This window comes from Triturus cristatus, chromosome 8 (assembly GCF_964204655.1).
Source record: "Triturus cristatus chromosome 8, aTriCri1.1, whole genome shotgun sequence".
Taxonomy (NCBI): Eukaryota; Metazoa; Chordata; class Amphibia; order Caudata; family Salamandridae; genus Triturus; species Triturus cristatus.
The window spans coordinates 49,623,621-49,643,279 of NC_140591.1; the positions used below are offsets into that span (position 1 = coordinate 49,623,621).

The 19,659-nt window shown below is 44.0% G+C and overlaps 1 pseudogene across 1 annotated transcript in view; it reads left to right on the top strand.

The window, feature by feature from the left end:
- The window catches only part of LOC146800035 (uncharacterized), a 172,096-nt pseudogene that overhangs the window by 37,979 nt on the left and 114,458 nt on the right, over positions 1-19,659 (top strand). Inside the window, exons 3-6 of the transcript XR_014967612.1 lie at positions 8,577-8,687; positions 9,829-9,993; positions 12,452-12,547; positions 12,634-12,741. The product of XR_014967612.1 is annotated as an uncharacterized LOC146800035 (transcript). The remainder of the gene's footprint in view (positions 1-8,576; positions 8,688-9,828; positions 9,994-12,451; positions 12,548-12,633; positions 12,742-19,659) is intronic.

Genomic DNA, 19,659 nt, shown 5'->3' on the forward strand with positions numbered 1-19,659 from the left:
CAAAATTCACACTACTCCCCCACTCATATACAATATAACACATAACCATATATGGGGGCGTCCGTTGCATTAGGTCAATGTTGTCACAGTTCAAGGCTATAGTCACAGTACTACTTTGTTCATCAGTCACTGACCTTGCTAACCAAAATCCCTCTGCACTTAATATGATTAATCAAACATTTGCAATAAGGTGCTTAGCATCAATAAATAATAAAACACTGCAACCTCATGGACATATGAATTACTGTCAGCGTTAACAATTCTTTAAATGAAGCATTGTCAACTAACATCTTGAATAGCACTTTAAAAAAAGCATTTTTCAATACAGCATGTCTCTGTGTCTTCCCTCACAACCTTCAGACCACAGAACTTGCAACTATAGACTCATTCCCTAAGGACACTTCACTCCCAGCCATAGGACACCTGCTCGAGCCTGGGGAGTGCTGGAACCTTGAGAGAAAATAACCAACCTGGCCCTGATCAAAAGTAGGATCACTGCCTGCTCTTAAAAAGATTTTTTTTTTTAATGCTCAAAGGAGAATGTGGCCCATGGGGACCCCTCTTATTTGCAAATAGTTACCACTACCATTCAGTAGTCAGTAAAAAATTAATGTTTTACTCCTGTAATTTAGTGTTTAGAAGGGACTCCCTAAACATGCCCCACCCAAATACCGAATCTCAAACCCAAACTGTGATTCGGTAACAAATTACCAGATCCCAATTTGTTTATTTAAAAATGCCTTTTGCTGTCTCAAACGGACGAATCTGCGAATTGGACCATTTACAACCTCCAAAAAAGGCTTTGTACATATGCCAAAAGTTCTTTATTACTAACACAAAACATAATCACTCTACATAATCAAAAGGCATTCTTAACCCTCTATCAGGAGCCGAGTGCGTCAGTGCAGGTCAATGGGCCAATGGCCACAGCATTCCTACTGGAAAGAGGGACTAGACAGGTCCTCGCTCACCTCTTTTTTGATTCCCCTAGGTATAGACTGTTGACGTGTTGGGTTAGATCGAATAAAAGGCTGGTTGCTTTGAGGACGGTTTGGGCCCAAAGCAGGATAGAATATCTCTATATGCGGGCAAATTTTTACTGTCTGTGGCTAATCCTTTTGAAACACTGACACCCATCCTTACTTCAATAAAGGACTTTTGGGTATACTCAGGGAATAGGGTAAAATTGGGTAAGTCAAAACTCTATGGAGTTGGCAAATGGGTCCCAGAGAACAAAATATTCTGCCCCATTCAGGCAGTAGAAGACCGATTTAAAATCTTTGGGATATACATCACGCTGCGACCTGACTGATTCCTGTGGAAGAACCTGGAAAGGCTACTTATAGACTTTTCAAGGAGATGTTACCAAATGGCTTTAAGTACCACAAACACTCTTTGGGTGAGCAACCCTCTTCAAGATAACTCCCCTCCCCCCCCCAAGCTTTTATTTATCATGCAGAACACTCCTTTTCCATTACCCGAAACCATGTGTCGAATGGGAGATACAACTGCTTTGGAATGGGGCAGCATCAAGAGTGGCACTTAAAACGCTTTGCAGATCCACATACAATCGGAGGCTGGCTTTGTCACATTGGAGGCATACTATTTGGTATCCCAGCTGCAGGCAGAGAATAATTGGATTAATGCCTTGGCTGATCTAGCGGTGCGGCTGGACAGGCATAGTATAATCGTACCCACCTAGATGCATTACTTAAACGGAGGGAAAGAGGAAAAGAATATCCCTACACAAGCTGCCCTAGCAGCCTAGGATAGAGCAATGACACACAAAGGATGGAAGTACATGATCACACAGAGACGACCCCAAGGAAAGGAAACATGTTTAGGGAGGTGAGCAAACTACAGGGTTGCACCCGTGGGATTAATCAGTTTATCTAAAATGGGGGACATAATGGAGACAGAGATGTGGAATTCCTATAGCCTGACGCCCAGGACATATTATTTAGGGTCAAGGGCAACAAGTTTTCATGTGTATTTTGTCCTTGGGACAAGTAGGTCCAACCCCCTACAGCACAAACCCTTTGGCTGCCAGAGTACAGTACCACATGATGGATCAGAGAACGGCATTGACTGCAGTTAAGGTAATGTTTGTGTCCATGTATTAATGTCGTTAAAACTTGTATTTATGGTTCATTAATGCAAAGCCTTTATTATTAGGGTGAGCGCTCTAATCAAATGTTGTAAGCTCAGACTGCATTACTGACCGTGGTTCCAGTATAAAAATGTATACACACGCTTTCAATGTTTAGCAATCCGAGGCTATGTATAATGCTCCCAGAATGCTCTCTGATTAGATGCAAATATTTACAGGAGCTTGAAAGCAAGATAACCAATTCTTTACTTTCAAAATAAAATGTTCACAAAAAGGTACCTTTTTTGCAGCACCATCTAGTAAAATGTGTTGATTATGCTAGTATTTCCCAAAAATATTGATGATGGAAAATCAGTGTAACCAGTTTTAATAAGGTTACGTGAAACAAAAATGGACCAGCATTGGTAAAGCCAGTAGGTCTGAAATTGCTGGTCAGCCTTTTGGTTTTGTCAATGCGTGACTTGCTTTGGCATGGTTTTTGTAAAATCTTATTGTTGTGGGAGCTGCCATGCCCTCAATTATAAACATTGGCAAAAGCAAAAATTGTTTTAGGTCTCAAAAAGCACACATTGCCACAGTAGTTCCTAGCAATGAACAAAACGACGGTGTTGATCAGCTCCTTGCGAAAAGAATAGAATGCTGTCACTCACAGTGAAGCTAGCCGAGAGAAAGAGAGACAGAATTTTAATAAACACAAAAGGTCGTGGTTAACGCCAGAACTAATTAGGGACCAAATTATTCAATAAAGTCTCGAAAGTGCACCCATGTCCCTGCATTAAGTGTAGATAAACGGCTTTCATAAATTCACAAGACTTTACAGAATTACTCCTAGAAAATATTTGTGAACTGCATTTTAGCAGGAGCAAATATGCAGGTGTAGATTCGCTCATGCAAAAATCTGAGTGTTTGCAAGTTCACTCTCCCTCCATCCACTTTTTTCCCCAACCCTGGAAGAAGTTATATGTGTGCCATTGTCAGGAGTACATTTCCAACCTTTCTCAATATGGGAAAAAATGAGAGAAGAGTTAGTGAAAACCCTTAAAACATGCAAGTTAGTAGGTTTGCACAGACTCAAAAGGGCATTCCTACCCTGTAACTATTGGTTACCATTACCTTCAGCCCCAGGATGCTGATCTGCAGAAACGTGGCAACATAAGGGAATTACTTGTATTCAAACCATACTATGGAAGGGGCGCTGGAATAATCAGAGGCTATTTCAGAGCTCTTATAGAATGAGATTGCTGCCATAATTTGTCACCACGTTATGTGGCACAAAAGAGACAAGTGGATTTTGTTAGAGGGCAAGTAGATTTTTGAAGCAACTTGTCCCATGGACAAGAAGGTATTTTATTAAATTCAACACCCCTGTGGAGATGAGACCAACAAACCCTTGAACAACTTCAGACAGAACACGAGATCTGATGCACACAAGTCTACCAATATATTCTACATGCCCATGCCATGCCAGGACTGCATATTGACTGGAAGGACATATGCGTTTATGCCCCACTTGAATGTTATGTTTTGAAGGGTGTGTTAGCGAAAGGGGCCATATCCTCCATATATAGGACAATAATTAACAACATTCTAGCCAACCTTAAAGTTGTGTGGCAAAGGTGGGAGGGAGATTTGGAAGTTCTTGAAGACATAGACGGGGAAGCTGCACTGATGCATCCAAGGGAAGTGGTCATTGGGGCAAGGTTCTGCCTTATTCAATTTAAGGTCCTTCACTGAATATATTTTGAGCCAAATTGTGTAAAATGGGGAAGTCCCAAATACCCACTTGTCTGAGATGCAGTGATGCAGAAGGCTCTTTCTGTCATACAATATGGGACTGTCCCAAGATTCAAAGTTATTTCAACACAGTTATGAGGCAGCAGAGCATGTAGAAAGCGAGATCCCACTCAACTTAGAATTTGTGCCTCTGGGTGTCCCTGGTGACATTGACCTCCTACAGAAAAAAATACTCTTCTGTATGCTGGGTTTGGTGGTGGCAAAGCAAGATATTGCACAATTGTGCAATACTGACAAGAGATGGCTCACAGGGATTGACGTATGCATGGGCGGTGAAAAGTGGTTTATGCTAGCAGAGAATGTCCCAACAACCTTGAGAATGTTTGGTGGCAATTGAAGGAATCTTATGGACTAGAACCTTTGGATACCAGCAACTCCATGCATTGAACACTGGCCTGGTGATAGCAATGGATGTGGTATCCAAACCCGTGTTTTGCCCACTAGTGCCATTAGACTGCCCGCTGCTATCGTAATCTTTAGTGGTAAATTACTAATGAAAAACTCATTTGAAAGATGTGCCCACTGCCCTTTGAACTGAAATGTCATGTAGTGTACTGCTTCGCTTAAGTGCTTGAATATGATCCATGATTGTGTACTACCTCCTGTAACATGCCCATTGCTTGATGTAAAAAAAACTTAAATGAAAACTGTTATTAAAAAAAAGGCATTCATAAGTGCCACTAATAGAAAACAGTACCCTCAGAAATCCTTGGGATAGACTTAGATGAAATGTACATTGGCTCTTTGCTGAGGAGCACTTCTGTGGAGTTGTGTGTGGCAAATCAGTTTATTCAAACATCAGCTTTTCTGTCCCCACTGCCACAATTATTTTTACTTCCTGTCTGAGATTGCCATGTCATAGAACCTTTCTGTCCTGACTGTCAGTTTGTGCAGTGTGGGCGTCAGCTCTGTTGGCCGGTGGCCCAGCTGCTCCCAAGGGTGCACGTTGCACACTGACCACTGGGTGGGAATTGTCTGCTCTTCTCCTTGGCTGAGGCAGCATCAGTTGTGGTTCCTGGCAGATGCATCCCATTACTCTGTCCGAGTGATCATATGCAGTGCCAAAGCCAGAAGAAGAGCGGAAGGAGTTGCGCTATTCGAAGTCAGTTGTGTATTGTTATTGGCATTCTTCCATGGGGCCAGACATAATGATTGATAGTTTCATACATTGAGGTTACATACATTATGGTCGCCAGGTATGAGTCTGTATAGGGTGCGGCAGCATCGTGATGTTTAACATAACATGTCTATACGTTGGTAACTGTGTCTGAGTATCAAACCCCATTTAATCAACTGAACCATGAATACAATCCCTCATCCCCCCCCAACAGATAGGTGTATTGATCAATTATTGGGTAGAACGTGGCCCGCTCGAACATCATTTACCAATTTCAGGTATTGTGTGTAGTTACCAATTTTGTCGCAGTATGGGGGCATTCATACAGTAAGATTTACGAGTGAACTATCCTAGTCTTCCATTTATCTGTAATAGCAGTATTAGTTTAGGTACTTTCAGTGTAGAAACTCGTGGTAAGTCCCATCCTCGTCTGCTGTGGCCTTAGCCCTCTGCGAGCTAGTGGCAATGATTATGAGGCTGTAAACATATCTAAAGCTTTGAAGAATTCCTTGAGGAGATCCCAGCTCATAGCTATAGGCTTTTTCCGTAGCCCACGATATTCTTACCTGCATAGTGTTCTGCTGTCTGCCAACCCCCATCGTTCCACCTCCTCTTTCCAGGTGAGTAAAGCAGGTGGAGTTGCTGATATCCACTTTCTGGTTATAATTCGCTTTACACCAAGTCTGCGAACCTTGCACCAAGTCTGCAAACCTTGCTTGCACTTTATAACCTTTTGGCCATGGGTAGAGACCTTGACTTTAGCTTTCAGCCATATGCCATGTGTTTCCCCCAACCACTTCTCTCAGTGCCATTTTAATCTACACCCAGTACGTGTAAAGAGTAAGGCAGACCCATAGCATGCGCAACAAACCAGTGTCCTGTTCAGGATATCTTGGACATGCAACCGCAACAGCGGGGAATATTTAGTGTAGTCTATGTGGTGTAAGATAAGCTTGCTGTACTATCATGTATTGTAGGGTATTCAAAGATAAAGCTCCATTCTTTATCTAGGAGAGCCCTGCCCACGTCCCTTTCCCATTGTGCACGTACAGGCAACAGGGGCGAGAATAGGTGTGTACGTATACCTCGATATAACCAACGTATTAAAAGTCTGCCAGTGCCCATTAAATATATCGAGTGGAGTAGCTTGTGCGTTGTGGGGTCAGTCCTGTCCGGAGCCCAATGGCCTTTGACATATCTTACAAAGCTTGCATGTGTTAAAAAGAGTGTTTCTGTAAGCCCTTGTTTGTTTATGAAATCGGTATGGTTGAGTGATGTCCCATCCCCAAACAGTGCGCTCACAGTGGTCATGCCTGCCTGTTCCCATGCAGACAGACTACGTTGTGTTATTGTGCCTGTGGGAATGGGAAGGCCTAGAAGTGGTACATTGGGGGCATAAGGAGTGTTCTGAGCGGTGTATTTTAAGGCTGATATCCAATATGTAAGTGCCTCCTCGAGCAGCAGTGGACCAGTGCTGGAATACACACCTCCGGGCACAGCAATTTATGTAATGCCCCTTGGGCTATCATACGGGGCATGTAGGCTATTTCCTGCAGATTGCGGACAGAAAGCCAGTAGGAGAGCCACTGCAGTTGGCCATCAAAGCAGTAAACCCTAAAGTCCGGCGCCCCCATACCGCCGGCGTCTGAAGGTAGTTGCAGTCTTGTTAGGCTGATACGTCAACATCCTTTATCCCATATCAAGTCTACTAAGATGGTGTTCACTGTTTTAAAACACTTCATTGGAATGGCTACTGGCAGATTAGTGAAGAAGTAAAGGATGCGCGGAAGCAATACCATTTTAGATCTTGCAAGTCGCCCCGCTACTGAAAGTGGAAGTAGGGTCCAACGGGTGATTCTGGATCGCATAGAGGTGATTTCTATCTGGAGGATCCCTTCCACTAGATCTTGTAATCCCTGTCTAACTGGATCCCCTAGTATTTAAATGTGTCTGGAGCTCCATCTATCTCCACTTCTCCAAATGGGATGGGTTGCATTTGAGGGTTGCCCTTAAAGAAAAATGCACAGGATTTTCCAATATTTATTGGTCGCCCAGTAATGGACTCGAATTGCCAAAAGGTGTGGGCAACAGTTAGCATGTTTTCTTGGAGGTCTTTCGTGTATATTACTATGTTGTCTGCATATCGCAAAAGTGCTTGGATCGTATGTCCAATGGGGATACCCCACTTCTGAGCGCTATGACGCAGCCTGCTTGCTAGTGACTCCAATGCAAGTTCAAATAGCACGGTGAGAGTGTGCACGCCTTTCTTGCGCCTCGTTGTATGGTGTAGGCTTTCGTGGTGTGAGCAACAGTGTGTGCCCGTGCTGTCGGAGAAGTATACAGTAGTGTAATCCATTAGAGACATTTGTGGTGGATGCCAAACCGCCTAAGGCCTCTCCTCTAATCCTTTTTTAAACCGCTTATGTCTTTTGCTATGGCACCTCCGATGCCTCTCTTCAGCAGTCATTCAGCTCCTTCCTTCAAGGCAGGCTCCAAGGGAGATTCTCCTAGAAGGCTGTTGAACTACTCGGGGTTCTGATCATGAACCAGGCAAGGGGAATTGGCAGTAGGTACCGGAAGCACAAAAGAGCTTTGTGTTACCAGTGATGTACGACCCCAGCTTCTGGTAGGGAAATCTTGTCACACTGGCTTTAAGTTTATGCTCCATCTTCGTATATTCCAACCGTTTCCTCTGAGACCCGTTCTGGGCAGTTCTGCCCTTTTGCTTATTGCACTCTGACTAAGTCTTTGATATAAGTTGTTAGCAGAACAGTGGGGTGAGGTGGAAATCTCCTTACAGAAAGAAATCCACAACAGGGGCGCAAAGGCAAGAGAGACTGTCCCACTTAAGTATCTGTAAACCTGTGCTGATAATACTTCTAGAGAACAACATGCCAGGAAAGGATATGGGGAAATTCCCTAGCTTCAATGGTAATGTCTGTCTCCTGAGTCTGAGCCAGTTCATAGGAGCCCTAGAATTTACTTGGGGATCCTTGCAATCCACATCTGCTGTGTGGACTCTCGTTCTGGGCCCTCGACCTTTGGTACCGCTACAATGCAGAAAATGCAGAATAGATCCCAGCGTGACTATAGCCGCCCTTATCACAGTCTCCATACATGCATCTTCTACACAGTAAACACACATGCAGCATCCATGTCCCACTTGGATGGATGGAATGTCCAATTAAAGACTCATACGAGACTGGTAGGCCACTCTCCCTAACGGGTGAAGAAGGCCTGTTCTGCCACTAGAATTATATCGCTGCCAGCACTGACAGTGCTATAGAGTATATAAGCTGACAGAATTCACCCTTATCCGAAGATGTGTGTACATGATGATCCCTTCCAACCAGAGACCCTTGTTCTGTGTCTCAATTCTTGTTACAAAAGCTACCACCACTGTAGATACATTATTATCTTGTATGCTGAGGCACAGGTCTAAAAGCAGCAGCTTGCTGTGGTGAATTTGAGGCCAGGGTGCATCATCTCCTCGGCCATGCAAGGGACCTTTGTCCATCCCAACACTTACATTTCCCTTTTATGTTTTTTAAACAGGTCCTTTGATTGCAGCCTCGGTCTTTTCATTAAGAGGAAAACAAAAGGATGGTTTGTGCCTGGTGGAAGATGAGAACCCTAACAGAAGACAGAGTGACAACCATTCCCCAAGTGAGTGTAAAGGGTTCAGATTTCTCATCAGTTATCAGAAAATACTTTTTCCTGCAACCACAAGCGTGCATTATTGCTGACTCCCAGATACAACCAAACACATGCCGAGAGGAGAACCAGAACTTTATTTCAGTGCATGGCATGCACTTTCATTAGGGGCAGGTTGAAATTATCACCTCTGCCATCACTACATGATTTAATATTTTCTGAGCCTTCTAGGCTAAGATGAATGATAGCAGTAGATCCTGTGGGATATGTGGAAAATTATACCATGTTGACGTGTTAATGAAGGCTTCTGAATTGGTTTTAGACTGCATTTGTAGTGAATTTTTAAAGTGCGTTACAAGAATATGGGCATTTTGGCACTAAGGAATGAATTACCGAGACCCAGTGAATCTCTAGTGTGGATACAATCGGGTTCTGATTGCCTGTGAGCTGCTTGTTGACGCATGAATTCGAGAGGAGCAAAGGTCTCTTTTCAGCTTTTCACATTGTTGGCCACAGGAACATGAGTAACCAGCATCAAACACTTCATCTGTGGGGGCACACCTCTACGCAACTCATGGGCAACCTCGCTGAGAGGGCACCATGCTAAAATAGTGCCAGCACCTTCCTTATTACACTACCAATAACACATCATACAGTGGAAACAACACTGTGTCACTGGATAGACATCCTATTGCAGCATGGTCCTGGTGCTGCTGTCCAGTCACGTCTGAATGATTATGACGCTGACAATTAAAATAATAATGGTGTCCATCTCTTCCACTTACAATCAGAACAGACTGAGGTACCAGGAATGATGTTAATCCGACCCCAGCAGAGTTATGCTGGCAATCAGTTTAGAGTTTGTGTTATCGGAAGGTATATCATTGAGTGAATAGTGCCTCTTTTTGTCCCCTTAAATGAAGAGGAAAAATATTTACGATGACAAACCTTGGTTTAGAACTCTAGATTTGTGCTTCTATATTTACAGAATGTCTGAAAATATGTACTTGGAGTCTTGTAATCAGCCTGAACATATATTTCCTATGAATATTTCCATCTCTAAAGGAATATACAAGCTTTCCATTGAAATGATGTCTTGTTGAATATGAATGGTATCTTATTTTGATTAAGATGTTTTTCATTTTTTTTGCAGGTGCGGCAATGCCTGCTTTAGACATGTTCAACATGAACAGGAATAACATGAAGTGTCTGGAAGAACCTCAGGACACGGACAGAAGAAAGAGCCCTGCTCCGCTTGCCGCACACAGAAGGGAGAGTCCAGACAAGCTCAGTTCAGGTCACAAGAACTATTCTCAAGGTTAAGATTTTCAGATTAATACTGTAAAAATAAGCCTCAAACCTTCAACTATAGAAAATTACATATATTTTTGTATAATGAAGTTGAAAGTTCTGTAATCTGTCCAACAAAGAGCAGGGATAATGTTGTGTGGCCTGTTTTTGTATAGTGCAACATTTCCAAATTCCATGGTGTCGGACCCTGTTCTGGTGGTGACAGTGCACACAGGGGGGACTGGGCCACAACCGTGGAGGTCAAGGTTGTTTGCTATTGGTGTCATGCAGTCCATGGCACTCTTGCTCTGTTCTGCACTTGACTCTTAGTGGAGGGAGAGTAAGCAATCATCAGTTCAGCAGCTTCTCAGGGAGGTAATGTGGAGGACAATAGCTTGGAACTCAACCGTAAGGCAATAACATATTGTTCACACCAGCGCTTATCCTTTGAATGAAAGTACTATAGAACGCAATTGAGCGGAAAATGCACAGGGTTGTAATCATGTTTATGGTCTTCCTTGAGGGGCTACATCCTTTGCTGCCCTCCGACTGCTAATGAAGCTCTCCAGCATCTATAATTCCTCGGGACAATGTACTAATCACTAGGTGCTGTTTACTTAGAATGACCCCTTGGGCATAGATGCCTCCAAGAGTTCATTTTGTTTTCACATATTTTTTAGTTACTTGGTAAAAGTCTTAAGTTCATTACACAGTCTCCCTTTCCTCTCGTAGTTTTATGCTCAGCTGTTACCTGCATTCTATTGTTTCTGTGTGAATGGTACAGGAAGGCTGCTCTTGAGCTAGAGGTGCAGCCTCTGTCGAAGTGAATAGCTGCAATGTTTTGCCATGGCAGCTCGTCAGCAGTTGTTGCGGCCCTAGTCCTAGTGCAGTTTGGGCCTGCACTTCTTGACCGTGTAGATGTCTTCAGCAATTTACTCTCTTGTAGTCACTTCCTTTCTCTGACAGTGCCCCAAGCCAGGATTGGTCCTTACCTCTCACAGCAGGCAGGCTTTGAGGCTCTAGCAGACCCTCAACCACTCCAGTAGAAACTGCAGACTTAAGGTGATGTCTCCTCACTTCTGAGAGACTGGCTATCATGGTGGCTCCAGCCTTGGTTACACATCAGTTCTTGGAACTTAGAACTGAAACCAAGTCTGGTGTTCTGGCTCCTACTTCCATACACATTTTCAGCTAGATGATGTGAATCCTCAGACCAAGCTTTCAGAAGCAGGTTGCGCTTTCATAAGTCATTTGTGGCTGTTCCTCAGACACAGCTGTTACGCAGTGTGATGGCTCTCACAGCAGGTAGCAGTGATGGTGGATCCAAACAGTATTAACCCCAACAAGGGCACGAAAAAGTGTAAGATCTCTCCGCCTGCGCGTCATCAGACTTCATGAAGCAATAATCAGGGATCGACGGAAGGACAGGGCCTGCCTCACCAAGCAATGAAAAAAAAAGAGTTAAAGATGCTACATGTTCTTTGACCTCTCAAAACCAAAGTTGGGCCCCCCAAAAATAACCCTGCTATGGTCTCTGACAGATTTATTGTCTTCATACCAACCTGTTCCCTGCTGGGAGGTGTGAATTTATTTATCTCTACTATTATATAGCCTTTTTTCGTTTTTTAAAAGGCAGCACAGGAAGGTCACGCTGCTGGTTTGTGTCCTCACCACTCACCCTGGGCACCCATCAACATTTAGTTTTTTTTATTTACAATATTCACAGTGTGGGGAGCCCACTCCTGCTCTGCAGAGCCGACTCACCGTCTACCAACATAAGCCTTGCTTGTGGTGGGAGCCAGCACTTCTCCTTGCGAGCAGGGTGATGCAATGTTCCTCCCACTCCCCTGGTGATAGGAAGCAGCACACCGCAGTGCGGTAGGGAGGCATGACGGTACCCCCTCTCCTCTTCACTTCAGCATCACAGAGCCCCACTATAGATGTTCCTGATTCCCCAGGGAAATGAGGGCACCCAGGGGCTTAAAGTAACTCAGGGAGGGGGACAATGCATGCTTAGTCCCCATGCTTAAGTATTGCACCAGCATGATGGGTCCTGATGCTTCTTCCACCTTGGGGAGGAGCCTATATGAATGCCCCCCAAATATTTCTTTAAAATCTTGGCTCCCACCTCTCCCCACAGGCCTAAGGTTTAGGGTATCCTTTCCCTGCCCCGTACATGAGTCCCCATGTCAAGAAAGAAATAGATGAGTTAGAGAAAAAAGACTAATATTCGTGTGCGTTCTAGTCTCCATGTTAATTAAAAGTGTGCTATGATGTTTCATGCACACATTTATGTAAAGGTACTGCTAAAGTGGGAAATGGGTGATAAATAACTTTAGACACATGCTGATTAAATTTTTTTGTGGACAATTTCACTGAAAGATGACATTGAAGAACAGTCTGAATTCAAGGTTTCATCTATTTCTTGACGGCGCTCTGCTGAGATTTCATAGAATTAATCCTATTCTTTTTTTCCTTTCTTTCAGGTGATCCAGTTTCTGCTCCTCGACCGACACAGACTTTTACAGATGACAGCAAAAGACTTTTCCATCCTGAGACGGAGGATATACAAGTAAATACAGGTGAATTATGTGAGATCTTTACTTGAAAGAGACATTTCTTTCCCTTCTCCTTTATTGCTGAAGATTTATTGACATGTCTTTTAAAGGAATGGCAGTCATCACATCGCCTAGATTACCAAACGTCAAAGAGGAGGCCGAGGCTATTTTCGTGGATCAACTGAACTCTAAGATAGAAGGAAGCATCAATCATCTAGGTGAGTAAATAACACCTGCCTTAAAAAGACATGCAAGAGGCCCCCTCTAACCCTACTGTATGACAGCCTTTTCCCTCTATTCATTGGCAGTCTGCCCATCCATCGTGATTGTGCCCTTCCTTGTCATTATGTTTATGGTTATTGTGTTTGTTTTATTTTCCCTCATTACATTATTATTTTTGTTTGATTGGATTCTTTTTTTTTTATTTAAACATTTTATTGAAGATTTTGACATAACTCCCACATATCTGGGAAGCTTAAACGAAAAACTTCGAAACCAGTGGTTTCATTGTTTTTTTAAAACTCTTTTTATTAGGTACATGACTTGTGACAATATCTGTAACAGTTATCGTGTTCTTTACATGTTGCGTTAAAACTTCACGATACATCTTCACATCAATAACTATGCATCTTGCTACATGAATACATTTATTGAGTTATTCCATTTTCTGCTTATTGGTTCGTCAACTCTCTTCCAAAGAAGGCCCGCTAGCAGCAAAGTGCATATGCCTCCCCTAAATGTGTTCCATTTTCCTCTTTTCCTGTTCCCATTTTTTGGGGCATCCTCTATGTACATAAACAGCCTTTTCGGCCACCGTTGCCATATCCATGTTGTTACACCATTCTCCAGCAGTGAGAGTGTTTTGTGCCCCCCAGCATTTGGCAATGTTTCGTTTGGCTATTATCATGCCTAGTATCGCCCAGGCTTGTGCTGTGGTACTAAGGTCTGTTGCCACCCATATATTTAGTAGACCGCGCTTAGGCTCAGGGGCCTCACTCACCCGTGTAATTGTGCTCCTAGTTGTCTTCCAGTATGTCGCAATTTCTGGGCATTCCCATATCGTGTGATAGAATGTGCCTATTGCACCGCATTGTCGCAGGCAGAGTTGGCTATCAGTGTTTCCTATCTTGCATACTGTTACCCTAGTAAAGTAGGTCCTATGGAGTACTTTAAGCTTTACTAGTCGTAATTTTAAGGATATCGCTACCTCCCTCGGGAATTCTAACGCCTCCTGCCAATCTGTATCATCTAACTCTACTATATTTGTCTGCCACTTTTCCTGGAGAGACTGTGTAGGGTCACGTTGGTTGTTAATAATTTTACGGTAGGTTAGTGATATGGCTTTTTTGTCCATATACTCCGTTAGGAGTCTATCCTCCAATGGGGAGGCTTCAGGAAGGATAGTGTTGGATGGGATGAGTGCTTCTAATTCGTGCTTAATCTGGAGATAGCGAAATAGTTCAGTGGATGCCATCTCGTATTGGTCTTGAAGTTGAGTGAATGTGATTACTTTACTCTTGGCCCAGAGATCTCCCACCTTTGATATTCCTATGGTGTCCAATTGTTAGAACTCTTTGCGGTTGTACAATTTGCCCAGCCTGCCGGTTTCCCAAAGGGGGGGTTGATTGCGTTATCTTGTTGTTCCAGTCCAGTTTTCTAAGGGCTGTGTGCCATACATGGATTGTGTGCACAGTAGGTCCTAGAAGGGCTGTTTTCTGGTTTTGATTATAGAGTGCTTGGTTGATTCCTCCCGCCTCCAGGACATGCCTATCCATTCGGTAAGCCGGGTCAGTGTGAGGGGCATGGAGCCACTGGTTGATTGCAATCGGTTGTGACGCCCAGTAGTACGTTTGTATATTTGGGAGCGCAATGCCACCATCATACCAACTCTTAACCAATTTAGTCATAACTATTCGAGCCGGTTTTCCATTCCTAAGGAGCTTGGTTACCTCCTCCTCTATTGCTCGAAAGTATGATGGGGGGGGGGGGGGGGGGACTAAGAACAGGGTGTTGTGTAAGGCGTATAAGAATCTAGGAAGTGCCATCATTTTGAAAAGGGCTGCTTTTCCTAGCAACGTCAGTGGTAGGGATTGCCAATGTTTGGCATCTCTACGCAGTCTTTTCAGGGGCTCTAAAAGATTTTGGGTCATAAAATCTTCTGAGTCTGCAGTAATATGGATCCCCAGATATTTAAACCTATCTTCCACTACCTTCGCCTCACATCCTCTAGGAAGCATCAGTGGTGGGCCGTTGAGGACATAGATAATTGACTTTTTCCAGTTAATAGTGTACCCAGAATGCCTCCCATAGGTTTCACATATATTAAAAAGTCTGTGCAATGAATGTTTGGGGGATGCCATATATAGCAGAACATCATCTGCATATAAGGATATATGATCCTCCCATTCTTCTGCTCAGCGGAGCCCGCGTATAATCGGATCTTTCCTTATCCAGGCTGCCAGAGGCTCCAGTACAAGGGCGAAAAGGAGCGGCGACAGCGGACAGCCCTGTCTTGTTCCACATCCCAGAGGGAATTCTTTGGATATGTGCCCGTTTACTACTACGTGCACGAGTGGTTTTGTATATAGTAGTCATATCCAAGAGCAGAATTTAGGTCCAAACCCCATACGTGTGAGAACGGCAAAGAGGAAAGGCCATTTGACTATGTCAAAGGCCATGCGCACATCAAGAGATAGTATAATGGCCTCTTATTGAACAGTATGTTTGCGTCCTATTACGCTGTGCAGACATCTAGTGGTTTCATTGTTGATACAATACATGCTGGCATTTCCATGAGTACAGTTTCTGGCAGGCAATCAACCTAAATGTCAAACATTTAGATCTTGTGCAACAATTCGACCCCACTCCTGGTGTCACCCCGCGCAATATCACTCTGGCCCACTGCCCTTAGTTATGCTCAGCTATCCGCCGCTGCTCACCAGGGGCCCACACTTTGTCAAATTTTCTGGGACAGCCCAATTACTGATACACCAATTGCTCGGCCCTCATGCACCAATCTGTGTTGGATTCCCATTCCCGCATTTGCCATTCCACTTGCCTATCAAATCTCAGCAAGCTACTATCAGAGCAACATTGCAGAAAATCATTGTGTATCTGTCCAGGGGTAGCTGTCCCCAAATACCCAAGGCTACCATCTGTGGCAAGAGCTCTAGAGCTATGCCCAGCACCTCTGAGGTCCTACGGCGCAACCCCTCACAGAATGGCTGAATCCTTGGGCAGCCCCAGAGTGTGTGAAGTAGTGCACCCCTCAAGCATAGGTCGGAATCACTCCTTCCCATTCGGAATAGTTTCATTGGATTATTAAGGAGACCCAGTTTGACAGATGCATCTACCTATGTTCATTCTTCATTGCATTTCTGCATCAATACTTGTTATTGATCATGCTCCTGCATTTATATTTGAACAGGGTCCATAGATAGATCAGAATTAGAGGGGGAAATAAATGTAGTTTTTGTAGGTTATGTTTATGTATTACTTGGCTATGGGATTTATAATGCCCATTCCCTTAATTTGTTTATTTGAACATTTTTATTTAGGGCTCCTGCATCAGCAATGTTTTTAGGGATCTTTTTGTGAGAAAAAGACCAACACATTGTTTCATAATAATAGAGAGTTGAAACAATTCAAACAATATCAAGATTGAAAACAACACACCCGTCAAGAGAACACTCTTTTATTTTATATATAGACAGAAAAGGTGGGCTTTTAAATTTCGTCTGAAGGATGGAACAGAAAAGGAATGTCTTTGTAAGCGAGTTTCTGCTCCTGAGAGTTCATTGTCTTATCAATGCGGTGAGTGGCATATATTGATGAGTAGATTTATTCTGCTTTAAGGCTATATATAATAGATATCCAATTTTATATTGCATTTGTTCTGATCCGTAGCCAATGTAGGTTGCTTAGGAGTGGTGTAATGTGTTCAGACGTTTTTTTGAAGAATTGAATGTGGCCATAGAATGTTGTATGGGCTGGTGAGGGGTGAGCGTAGCTTAAAGCTTGGTTGGCATTGTCAATATCCAGGCAAGAGAAGTGTCAAGCTTGGGCTACAGCTCTCAGGTGTGCAGGCAAAAGCAGATATGTGTTTTTTTAAGACAATAAAGATGAATATTTATGGGTTAGTAATTTTGTTGATGTGAGGGATCAGTGAAAGCGTAGAGTCTTTGTATTAAACATAGGACTCTCTCTACAAGAGGCTTTGAAGGTGGCAGTCTCAGTGTTGCCGCTGGAGTGGAAACCAGACTTGTGGTCATCTTCGATCTGCTCTGTGTTAATGGAAGCGATTAATTGACTGGACACCCTTCTTTCTATTGCTTGTCCAGGCAAAGGTGAGTTGGTAAAGGGTCTATTGTAAGGGTAGGATTTAGGTTGGGGTTTCTGCACTGATCGGGAAGAACCACACAGATGAACATTGGCTTTGTTGTTGCTCACATCTATTAGGTCCCATTAATAGTTGGAAAGTTTTATATCTTTTGTAAATTAAGAGGAACTCTTTTGTGTTGATAGAAACAAAGGATCTGATTCAGGGTTTGGCAGAGGGAGTAAAGGCAGACTGGGTGGCCACTGTAAAGTGAAAACCTGGCTCTAGGTCTGCCATCGCAGCCTCGACGGGCAGCTTCTAAACTACAACTCGACATGGCAAAGAAACTGCTTTGGCTACTATCTAATAGTCACCCCTAAGAAAAACCTTATCAGCTCATAAGGCAGGATGCTGATATTATAAAGAAGGATGGTTGCTTTTACTGTAGTTAGGCTGGTAGCCCCATCGACTAACATAGAATTTCACTAGCACAAATGCTGAATGTCAACCTCCATATGGGACTTCAAGGTAACAAAATAATTGTTGCATTAAACCCGAAATATTTATGAAATTTGATTTACAATAACTTTTAAGGCAAAGGTAACTTTAGAAAGTCGCAAACACAGCAAGATGATGGTTGAATCCATTGTTCTTCTGCTCAGATGGCCCAGCTTCAATGAGGCTACTGCCTCGGCGTAGCAAATTCCGATTACACCTTAGCCTACCTGCTCCTTTGTGTCAGCAGACACCTGTTGCAGCAGTGGTTTTCCAGTAGGAGTTACTCATTATGCTGTGTACACCTTGGGGGTGTGCTCAGAACTCCATACAGGAGAGGAAGACCTGAGCATTTTTGGTTTCAGGCAAAGAAAAGTACTCTAGGATTGTTTCTGGCCACACTCCCAGGAACTGGTGTAAAGTAGAAAGGGATGCCCCGTGGGAACTTCTGACTGTAGGAAGCTGGCTATGTATATACTATACCAAAATGAGGTATAGTGTGAACAGAGTCCAGTGGAACCCCAAAGGTAGTCAGAGGTAAAAGTAGATAGCACCCTACTCTCTATTTGTGGTAGTGTGGGCGAGCAGTAAGGCTTTATCAGAGGATAATGTTAAAATATTTGTTGTACACACTCAGTCAGCAAATAAATTCACACACTCAAAGACTGAACTTTAGACAAATTGTTTATGTATAAAAATATTGTTAAGTTATCTTATTTCTAGAACCAAGCCAAGCTTGGCACATGTAAGTGAAATAAATACTTTGCAAAATCTTTTGCAGTGTTTTACAATTGAATGCAGGTTCAAATGCAGTTGATTGAAATACAGGTAAGTCAAAATGTCGAAATTACTTTTTAGTTACTTTACAGATTACTTGACACGTTACTTTTCAGATTACTTTTTAAGTAACTTTTTCTACTCCGTGTGATATGCCTAGATTTCACACTAGGACATTTCCTAGGGAAAAGGTAAGTAAATCACTTTTTGTACAGTTGCAGTTTTTCAGGTTTTCATACAAATCAACTCCACACGGAGAACATTTTGCAAGGAAAACAGTCAATATTATCGGTTAACAGGTAAGTACTTTGTTGTAGGAGTTGGTATTCTGGGGTTTGGAACCAGGGTTCCCCCAGGGTCAAGGATGCACCCTTGAAAAACCCTTAGCGGCACTAGAGCAGCCGGGTGCAGAGTGCTGATGCCCAATGTTATCCAATGGGTGACAGGGTGCCTCCGGTTGGTGGCTGCTCACAAGCAGGCCACAGGTTTGTGGGAGCAAAGCTCCTGGTGTTCGGCTCAGGGCAAAGGGGGATCTGAGTTAGCACATAAGGTGCACCCGCTGGGGTGGCTGGGTGCATGGTGCTGTTTTAGCGTCGGGTGCCCTGTTGTTTTCAATGGGGATTGCAAGTTTTGGGTTTTAGCTGCAGGCTTGGTCCAGGAAGACTTCTAGGAGGAAATAACAGCTGGGTAGGTAAGTTGGGGGGCTCGGAGAAGTAGGTTCTCTTCTCCAGGGCGGCTGGATGCAGGGATGTCTTTTGAGGTAGGATTTCACCTTACTGGGCGACTCTCGGTTTGGGGGTCTCCGTGCAGAGGCTGCAGGCGATGTCGGGGATTCCTGGAGGGGTCAACTCACCGTGGACTCAGACTCTGGAGCAGTTGGAAACTTTTCTGGGACCGGTGGGCCACTCGAACTTGGGCCGTAGGTGGCAGGTGCAAGGGTGGTTCCAGGTGTCGCATTTCTTTGTCCTCCGCAGGCTCAAAGCCTGTCTTGGGAGTTTCTTTTGAACAGTGCTGCTGTTCACAGGAGATCCAGATATTTCTTGAAGGCAGTCAGTCCTCCCAGGGTTCTGGAGAATGCTGGCTGCAGGGCAAGGCGCTTTTTGGTGCAGGATCTCTGGAAACTGCAGACGGGCCTATAGGGCTAGGGCCAAGTCAGTTGTTCTCTGCAGTCTCCTCTGCTGGGCGTCTTCTTTCGTCCTCCTTCTTAGGTTGCAGGAATCTGCCGTCTTGGTTCAGGGCTGCTCCCTAAATACTGTATTTAGGGGGCGTTTTAGGGGTCTCAAGGTCAGTAGCCAGCGGGCTACTGACCTTGGGGTGACTACACCCTTGGTGTGCTCACCCCACGTGGGGGAGCGGGCACAATCCCTAACCCTGATTAGGGAGTGCCTGCCATCTGCAAGATGGCGGGCAGTGAAGAGTGGGCTACACCTTGCCTCCCCCAGCTGAGGGGTGGGGTTGGCAGAGGTGGGCACACCTTCTGGGCTAGCCAATTTTTCCCGCCTATCTTCCCGACAAAAAGGAGGGGAGACAGGAAGAGGGCCTGCTC